Below are 7,882 nucleotides of genomic sequence, written 5' to 3' on the forward strand. Positions count from 1 at the left end.
ATTGTCGTGCTAGCTTGATATTGTGGCACATAATTGAGCTAGTATTGAGCAGTATAAAAGGAAAAGAAATCTAGGATAAGGGGGACTTTTGACTTGAAGATTTTGGTGATAGAAAGAATGGAAAACCAAGGTAGAAAAGAGATGAAAGAGCATGGTTCAATCGAGAAAGGGAGACACAAGGATTTAATCTTCTAAACTTGTTCTATTTCTCAACTCTATCATCATGTTTAAGACGGTTGTTAGGGTTTATTTTGTGTTTATCACGAACTAGACTTTTCATTCTAGGGCTATGATGCAACCATATTTTGAACATGTGAATTTTCATTTATTTCAATCATATTAAGGTTTATTCATTCACATTGTATTGAGTATTGCAGTATGTGTTCAATGCTAATGATTACTTGATCAACAAGTACATGATTACGTATTTGATTTAAGACTAAGAAGTGAGAATTGAATAAGCCATTGTATTGCAATGCCATGAGATTATCATAAGATAGAGATATTTATGAAACTTGTGTAGTTGTTAAGGAGTTCTTAATTCCAATAGGTTAGAATTTTCACAGAGATATGGAAAGTTTGCTCATTGGAATATTTTATTAACGCTTGAGATAGGTTACAATTACTTTAGAGAATTCTACTATCAATATAGGAATGAACAATAATTGATTGAAGTTGAGAATTTGCATGGGATTAATCTCGGTAAATCAGAAATGCTACAGTCTTAAATTATTAATTGTTTCAATTCTAGCTCTCGTTTTAACTAAGTCAAATTAAATTAAAGTTAGATTAATTTTGGTAATTAATACAGTAATCCTCATGGGAACAATACTCTACTTATCACTTTATTACTTGTTAAAGATACGTGCACTTGTGTTACGATTTCATACAACAGGTTTTAGCGTCGTTGTTGGGGATTTTCCTTGTCCATTAATATCGATACCAAATAACTTTAGTTTTAATTTGAATTCTAATTGTTTAGTAGTGTTCTTGTTTCTTATCTCTCAAGCATTAGGTGTTTGAAATGAATTAGAGCCGATAATTTGATTTCTTTTTATTTGAAAATCGAGAGAACTTGTAGAAGAAATCGAAAAGGGAGAAGAGAAGTTGTCAGACGTCTTAACAACACTATGGCTAACCCTAGAGAAGAAGTTGTTGAGAACAATCAGTACTGCGTGAGTAACATTTGCCTATCACTAATCAAGGAATTTCTGGAATTCGATGCCCGACTATTGAAGTCGACAATTTTGAGATTAAGCCGAAAACCATTCAAATGGTGCAATAGTTACAATTTGCTGGCTTGCCTCATAGTGTTCCAAAGCTACACATTGCTAACTTCCTCGAAATATTTGACACTTTCAAGTATAACGATGTTCCTGATGATGTAGTTTAGCTGAGATTGTTCCCATTTTCTTTAAGGGACGGTGCTAAAAATTGGCTTAATTCATTGCCATCTAGATCTATTACTACTTGGGACTTGTTGGTGTAGAAGTTCTTGTCAAAATACTTTTCTCCTTAAAAAAATCTAAAATGAGGAGTGAAATCACTACTTTTACTCAACATGACATGGAGACTTTGTATGAAGCATAAGAATAATTTAGGGATTTATTGAGAAAATTCCCCCACCATGGGTGATTGACTTCAACTTCAAAGTTTCTATAATAAGATGACTAGTCCAACTAGAATTTTGGTCAATGCAGCTGCTGGAGAGTCTGTCACGGGAAAAACTTATAAGGCTAATTCTTATCAATGGCCAATAGAACATAATGCACTAAGAAGAGTTACAAGAGTTCATGAGGCGAATGCTTATACTGTTCTGATAGCCAAAGTGGATGCCTTAACTAAGCAGTTAGAAAGTATGTTAGATTTATGCTCTAGTGGTGTGCAAGTTATGTGGTGGGTCTCATGTTAGTGTTGATTGCCTAAAAGGAAACCTTTTTGCTCGTTTACGTTATGAACATGCTTAGTTTGTTAGAAATTATAATAGGCAGCAGAATAACTCTTACTCCGACAAATTCAATCCTAGATAGTGAAATCATCCTAATTTTTCATGGAGAAATAGTCAAAATGCAAGTTAGCCTGAGTCTAATTTTCAACCACAAGAGAAAAAATCTAGTCTAGAGGAGGTGATGACTTAACTAGCAACCTCTCTGAGCCAATTGGCAAATGCTCAAAGCCAGTTCAAGTTGATACCAAGGCAAATTTTCAAAATCAAGCAGCTTATATTCGAAGTTTAGAAGTTCAAATAAGTCAGCTAGCTAACATCTTTTCATAGAGATAACAAGGACATTTACCTAGCACATCTGAGGTAAATTTTAGAGGAGAAGGTAAGGAACACTAAAAAGCTATCATTTTAAAAGATGGTAAAGAATTAGAGGCTCTGTTGAGAGTTGAAAAATCTACTACAACAAGATCTATTGCATCCAAAAAAAGAAGCTGAAGAACAAATGAAAAGCCAGCCAAATTCGCCTTAACAATCACAAAGAATTCCATACCTACAACAATTGAGAAAAAGCAAGTTAGACAAGTAGTTTGCTAAGCTTTTGGATGTTTTTAGAAACTTCACATTAATATCCCTTTTGCAGATGCCTTGGAATAAATGCCAAGTTATGTAAAGTTTATAAAAGACATCTTGTTCAACAAGAGAAAGCTGGAGGAGTATGAGACTTTAACACTTACTGAAGAGTGCAGTGTTATCCTATAAAGAAAATTACCTCAGAAGCTAAAAGATCCAGAAAGCTTTACAATTCCTTGCACTATTGGAAATGATGTTTTTGAAAAGGGCATTGTGTGATTTGGGTGCAAGTATGAATTTAATGCCTCTATCTATTTTCAAGAAGCTGGGATTAGTAGAAGTAAAGCCAACTACTGTCACATTGCAACTAGCTAATTGATCAATTAAGTATCTAAGAGGGGTAATTAAAGATGTGCTCGTTAAAGTTGATAAACTTATTTTCCCTGCAGATTTTATAGTGTTGGATATAAAAGAAGATACAAAAATTCATATTGTTCTTGGAAGACTATTCTTGGCTACCGGTAGAGTGTTAATTGATGTTAAAAAAGGTGAGTTGAGGCTTTGAGTCCAAGAAAAGGGGGTATTTTTTTAATGTTTTTAGTGTCATCAAATTGATAGACACTAAAAAGTGTACATTTAATAAGGATAAAATTATTAATTTTTCATTTATTGTGTCGATTAATGCGCTCATTATTTCTAAATTATCTTAATACTCCCCAAATATATTTTTATGTTAAATTAATTCGCAATATGTTAATTTTTATCTTGTAAATAGTTTTTCAGGAATAAAGATGAAATTAGAATTGGAAGTGGGAACAAAGAAGAATTACTGGAGCCATTTAGAATGCATAATTGAGGAGATGTAAATAAATAAAAAATAAAAAAATAAAAATGAAAGAAATAAATAATAAAAAAATAAAAGATAAAAAAGAACAAAAGAACAAAAGGTGAGCAATTTGGTTGCTCGTGATGGTCAAGTGGCCATCTTGGCACTTGACTATCACACCTTTCAAAAAGATGATAATATAAATAATAATAATAATAAAATAATAAATAAAAAAAATAAATGAAGTTAAAGGCATTCGTTGCCTATAAAAAGGAAGCAAATGAGCTAAAGCTGAGGAAAGCGAGTAGGGAGGAGCTTAAGCCGAGAGAGAATAAAGTGCAGCTAAGGAATTGTGTCTTTTTTTTTTTTTTCTTTTGTTGTGTAATCAACTTCCTTGTAATATATTTCAAAAGTTTGTCAAATAAAAAGAGTATTTTGTTTTTTTTCAATATGAGTGGCTAATTTTACTAAGCTGAGGTAAAAGGTGAAGCTTAAGGTTTCAAACTATTAAATTTATTATTTTATTAAGTGAGTTTTTAAGTTTATTTTTTTTCTGGTTATTTTTATGTCATATTAATTTATCGATTTTCTTTGGATATGAATGGTATTTTGACATAATGTCGACACATTAATATAGTGTGGCACATTAGGTACTTGATTCCATGCTTATTCACACACATAGTTAGTCAAGAATTAAATGCTATAATAATTAACTGGTAAAAGTTAGACAAAATATAAAAATGAGAGAGTATTAAAACTATAGTTTGAATACTGAGAGTGGATCCCGTAACCTTAGCATATTTTTAAATTGATTTCTAGTGATTTCTTTTCTTGCAATTAAATTTCTTTGTTTAACAAATTGACAATTAGATTTTAAATTCCTTGTGATTCGACCCCAGACTCACCAGGTTATATTATAACTAGACACTCTTATATTTGGGAGTAATACACTTTTGAGTCGTGTCACAAATATTCAGTGGAAAGTGGTAGTTTAGAGTCTAACCAAGTGGATCAAGCTAAAGACACTTTAGAGGCAAGCTTAATGGTTACAGATTTTTCTAGTATGGATGGCTTTAAAATAAAAGAGTATTTATTATGGATGGACTCTTTTGAACCAAATAAAGGCCCCCTTGCACATTACCTTCAATTGAAAAGCCACCAACCTTGGAGCTCAAATCATTATCGGATCATCTTCGATATGCTTACCTTGGTGAATCATCAACATTTTTAGTAATTATTTCCTCTCTGTTCTTTGTAGAAGAAGAAGAAACGTTGTTAAGAGTGCTTACAGAGCACAAGTCAGTTATTGGGTGGACACTTGCTAATATAAAAGAAATTAGCCCATTTATGTGCATGCATCAGATTTTATTAGAAGACAATAGCAAGCTATTAGTTGTAGTCTAAAGAAGACTCAACCTAACCATGAAAGATGTAATGAGAAAAGAATTGATGAAATGGTTAGATATTGCAATTATTTATCATATATCTAATAGCTCTTAGGTTAGTCCAATCCAGTTTGTGCCAAAGAAAGACAGTATGATAGTTGTGAAGAACAATAAGAATGAGTTAATCCCTACAAGAACTATTACTTGTTGGAGGATCTGTATTAGTTATCGGAAATTGAACAAAGCCACCGGGAAAGATCATTTTCCTTTGCTATTTATTGTCCAATGTTAGATCAATTGGCAAGGCATGAGTACTATTACTTCCTCAATGGCTATTCTAGATATAACCAAATAGCATAAGACTACATTTACATGCCCTTATTGTACTTTTTCTTTTCGTAGAATGCAATTTGGACTTTGCAATGGACCAAGCACCTTTCAAAGGAGTATAATGTCAATCTTTTCAAATATGGTGAAGCGTATGATTGAGGTATTCATAGATGATTTCTTTGTTGTTGGGAACTCTTTTAACACTTTCCTTGACAATCTAATGTTGGTTTTGTAAAGATGTGAAGGAATTAATTTAGTTCTTAATCAGGAGAAACGCCCACTTTATGATGTGCGAGGGCATTGTTCTATGTCACCGGATTTCTTCTCAAGGAATTAAGGTTAATCGAGCAAAAATTGAGACAATAGAGAAGCTACCACTGCCAACATCAGTTAAAGGGTTAAGAAGTTTTCTTGGTCATGCTAGCTTCTATAGAAGATTTATTAAAGATGAGTGTTTGAAGGCATTTATATTGTCGAAGGAGAAACTTGTATCAATACCCATCGTTGTAGTTCCGGATTAGGAATTACCATTTGAATTAATGTGTGATGCAAGGGATTTTATGGTAGAAATGGTGTTGAGCAGCGGAAAAACAAAGTTTTTCACGCCATCTACTATGTTAGCCAAACACTTGATGGTGCACAAGTAAATTACAACAGAAAATTAATTGCTTGCAATTGTGTTTGCTTTTGACAAGTTCCAACAATATTTAATTAGCAATAAAGTAATCGTGTGCACTAGTCACTCCGCCATCAAATACCTTATGGCTAAGAAAGATGCTAAATTAAGACTTATTAGCATATCATCTCTTTATATTGGAGTTACAGGACGAAGAAAAGTTGAAAAAGCCACAAACGAATGATATTTTTCTAGACAAATAGCTTCTTGTTGTATTAACTAAGAAGCCACTACCATGGTATGCTAACAGTGTAAATTACCTTGCAACTAAAGTATTTCTATCCAACCTTTTGTATCAACGAAAGAAGAAGTTTTTCTTTGAAGTAAAGCATTACTATTGGGAAGAGTCGATTCTTTACAAGCATTATACAGACTAAATCATTAGGAGATGTGTTCCCAAGGAAAAAATTGAGGATATTTTAAGACATTGCCATGCTCTTAAATGTGGTGGTCATTTTGGGGAAATTGGACAACAACAAAAGTGCTCTAATCTGGCTTTTATTAGCCTATAATGTTCAATGATGCTCATACTTTGCTATAGTATGTGATCGATGCCAATGCATCGGGAACATTTCTAGGAGGAATGAAATGCCTCTTAGAAATATTCTTGAAATAGAGCTATTTGATGCTTGGGGCATTAATTTTATGGGCCTATTCTTGTCGTCTTACAACAATAAATACATCCTTTTTTGCAGTTGACTATGTATCAAAATAGGTCGAAACGACATCTACTCCTACAAATGATGGTATAGTTTTAAATTTCTATAGAAGCATATCTTTACATTATTTGGAATTCTAAGAGCTATCATAGGTGATGAGGGACTGACTTTTACAATAAGTAATTTGACACTCTTTTAACTAAATATGGAGTAAGGCACCAAACTGTTCTTACTTATAACCCACAGATAAATAGGCAAGCAGAAATTTCAAACAGACAAGTTAAGCAAAATTTGGAGAGAACTGTGCATAGCTCATGCAAAAACTTAGTGAAAAAGTTAAATAATGCATTATAGCATACCGAATAGCATTCAAAACACCGATGGGGATGTCACCTTGTACGTTGATGTATGGAAAGGCATGCAACCTCTTAGTGGAATTAGAGCATCGTACTTATTAGGCTATGAAGTAATTAAATATGGAACTTGAACCAGCTTGTGAGAAGCGGTTATTGCAAATTAATGAAATAGATGAGTTTTGGAATGACACTTATGAGAATGCAAAGATCTACAAGGAACGGACAAAAGCTTGGCATGATAAACATATACTAATGAAAGAACTCTCACCAGGGCAACAAATGTTTCTTTATGACTTAAGGCTTTCGTTTTTTTCTCGGTAAACTCAAGTCTAAATGGTCGGGGACTTTCACCGTAACACAAGTCTTCCCTTATGGCACTATTAAAGTCAATCATCAGGAGAAAGAAACTTTTAAAGTCAAAGAACAACATTTGAAGCTATATTTTAATGGTGAAATCATCAACAAAATGACCACCATTCTTTTCAATTCTCCATAATCTATGTCAAAGTCAGGCTGATGACTATAAACCAAGCATTACTTAGGAGGTAACCCCAAGCTTTTTATTCACTTCCTCTATTTCCATTTTCAAGTTAAAATAAAGTATCATTATTTTTACAATTTTTTTATGTACAAGAGGTTAATAATTTTAATTTTGTGTCCTTTTATCATGTCAGGTGAGCATCAAATTGAGGCATGCAAGCTAGAAATATCATCAGCCTTAAGACCTTATTCATTAAAAAAAAAAACTAAATCACTTAAGAAAGCATCTTTCTCATAAGTACTTCACATTTAAATCCTAGTGCATCAACCCTCCCAGTTATCACAAATTTCCTCAATCAAACATAATGAGAAGTAATTATCTAAAATCTCCTCATGAGATTAAAATAAAGCAAAAGGATTGCGTTTGGAAGTTACGTATTATATTTAACGAGTGTAAAAAATAGTGACGCTATTAGCACTGCTCTAAACTCCTCATAAAACCCCTTTTGTTTGTGTTTACAATTTTAACTCTAATAATAGATGATGCCTCTTCTCTGTGTATCGAGGTTTTATAGATTTTAATTTTCACGGATAGTAAAAACATAGCAATTAATTGTTAAAAATGTCCCAATAAATTAACAAGTAAAAATTGAAA

At 32.6% G+C, this 7,882-nt stretch overlaps 1 non-coding gene across 1 annotated transcript; it reads right to left on the reverse strand.

Annotated features, from left to right (window-relative positions):
- Window positions 1-1,527: 1,527 nt before the first annotated feature.
- Window positions 1,528-1,633, reverse strand: LOC127902817 (small nucleolar RNA R71). Its single transcript, XR_008055455.1, has one exon. It is a non-coding gene; the product is annotated as a small nucleolar RNA R71 (small nucleolar RNA).
- Window positions 1,634-7,882: the final 6,249 nt, after the last annotated feature.

The sequence above is a fragment of the Citrus sinensis genome, chromosome 5 (genome assembly GCF_022201045.2).
Source record: "Citrus sinensis cultivar Valencia sweet orange chromosome 5, DVS_A1.0, whole genome shotgun sequence".
Lineage (NCBI taxonomy): Eukaryota > Viridiplantae > Streptophyta > Magnoliopsida > Sapindales > Rutaceae > Citrus > Citrus sinensis.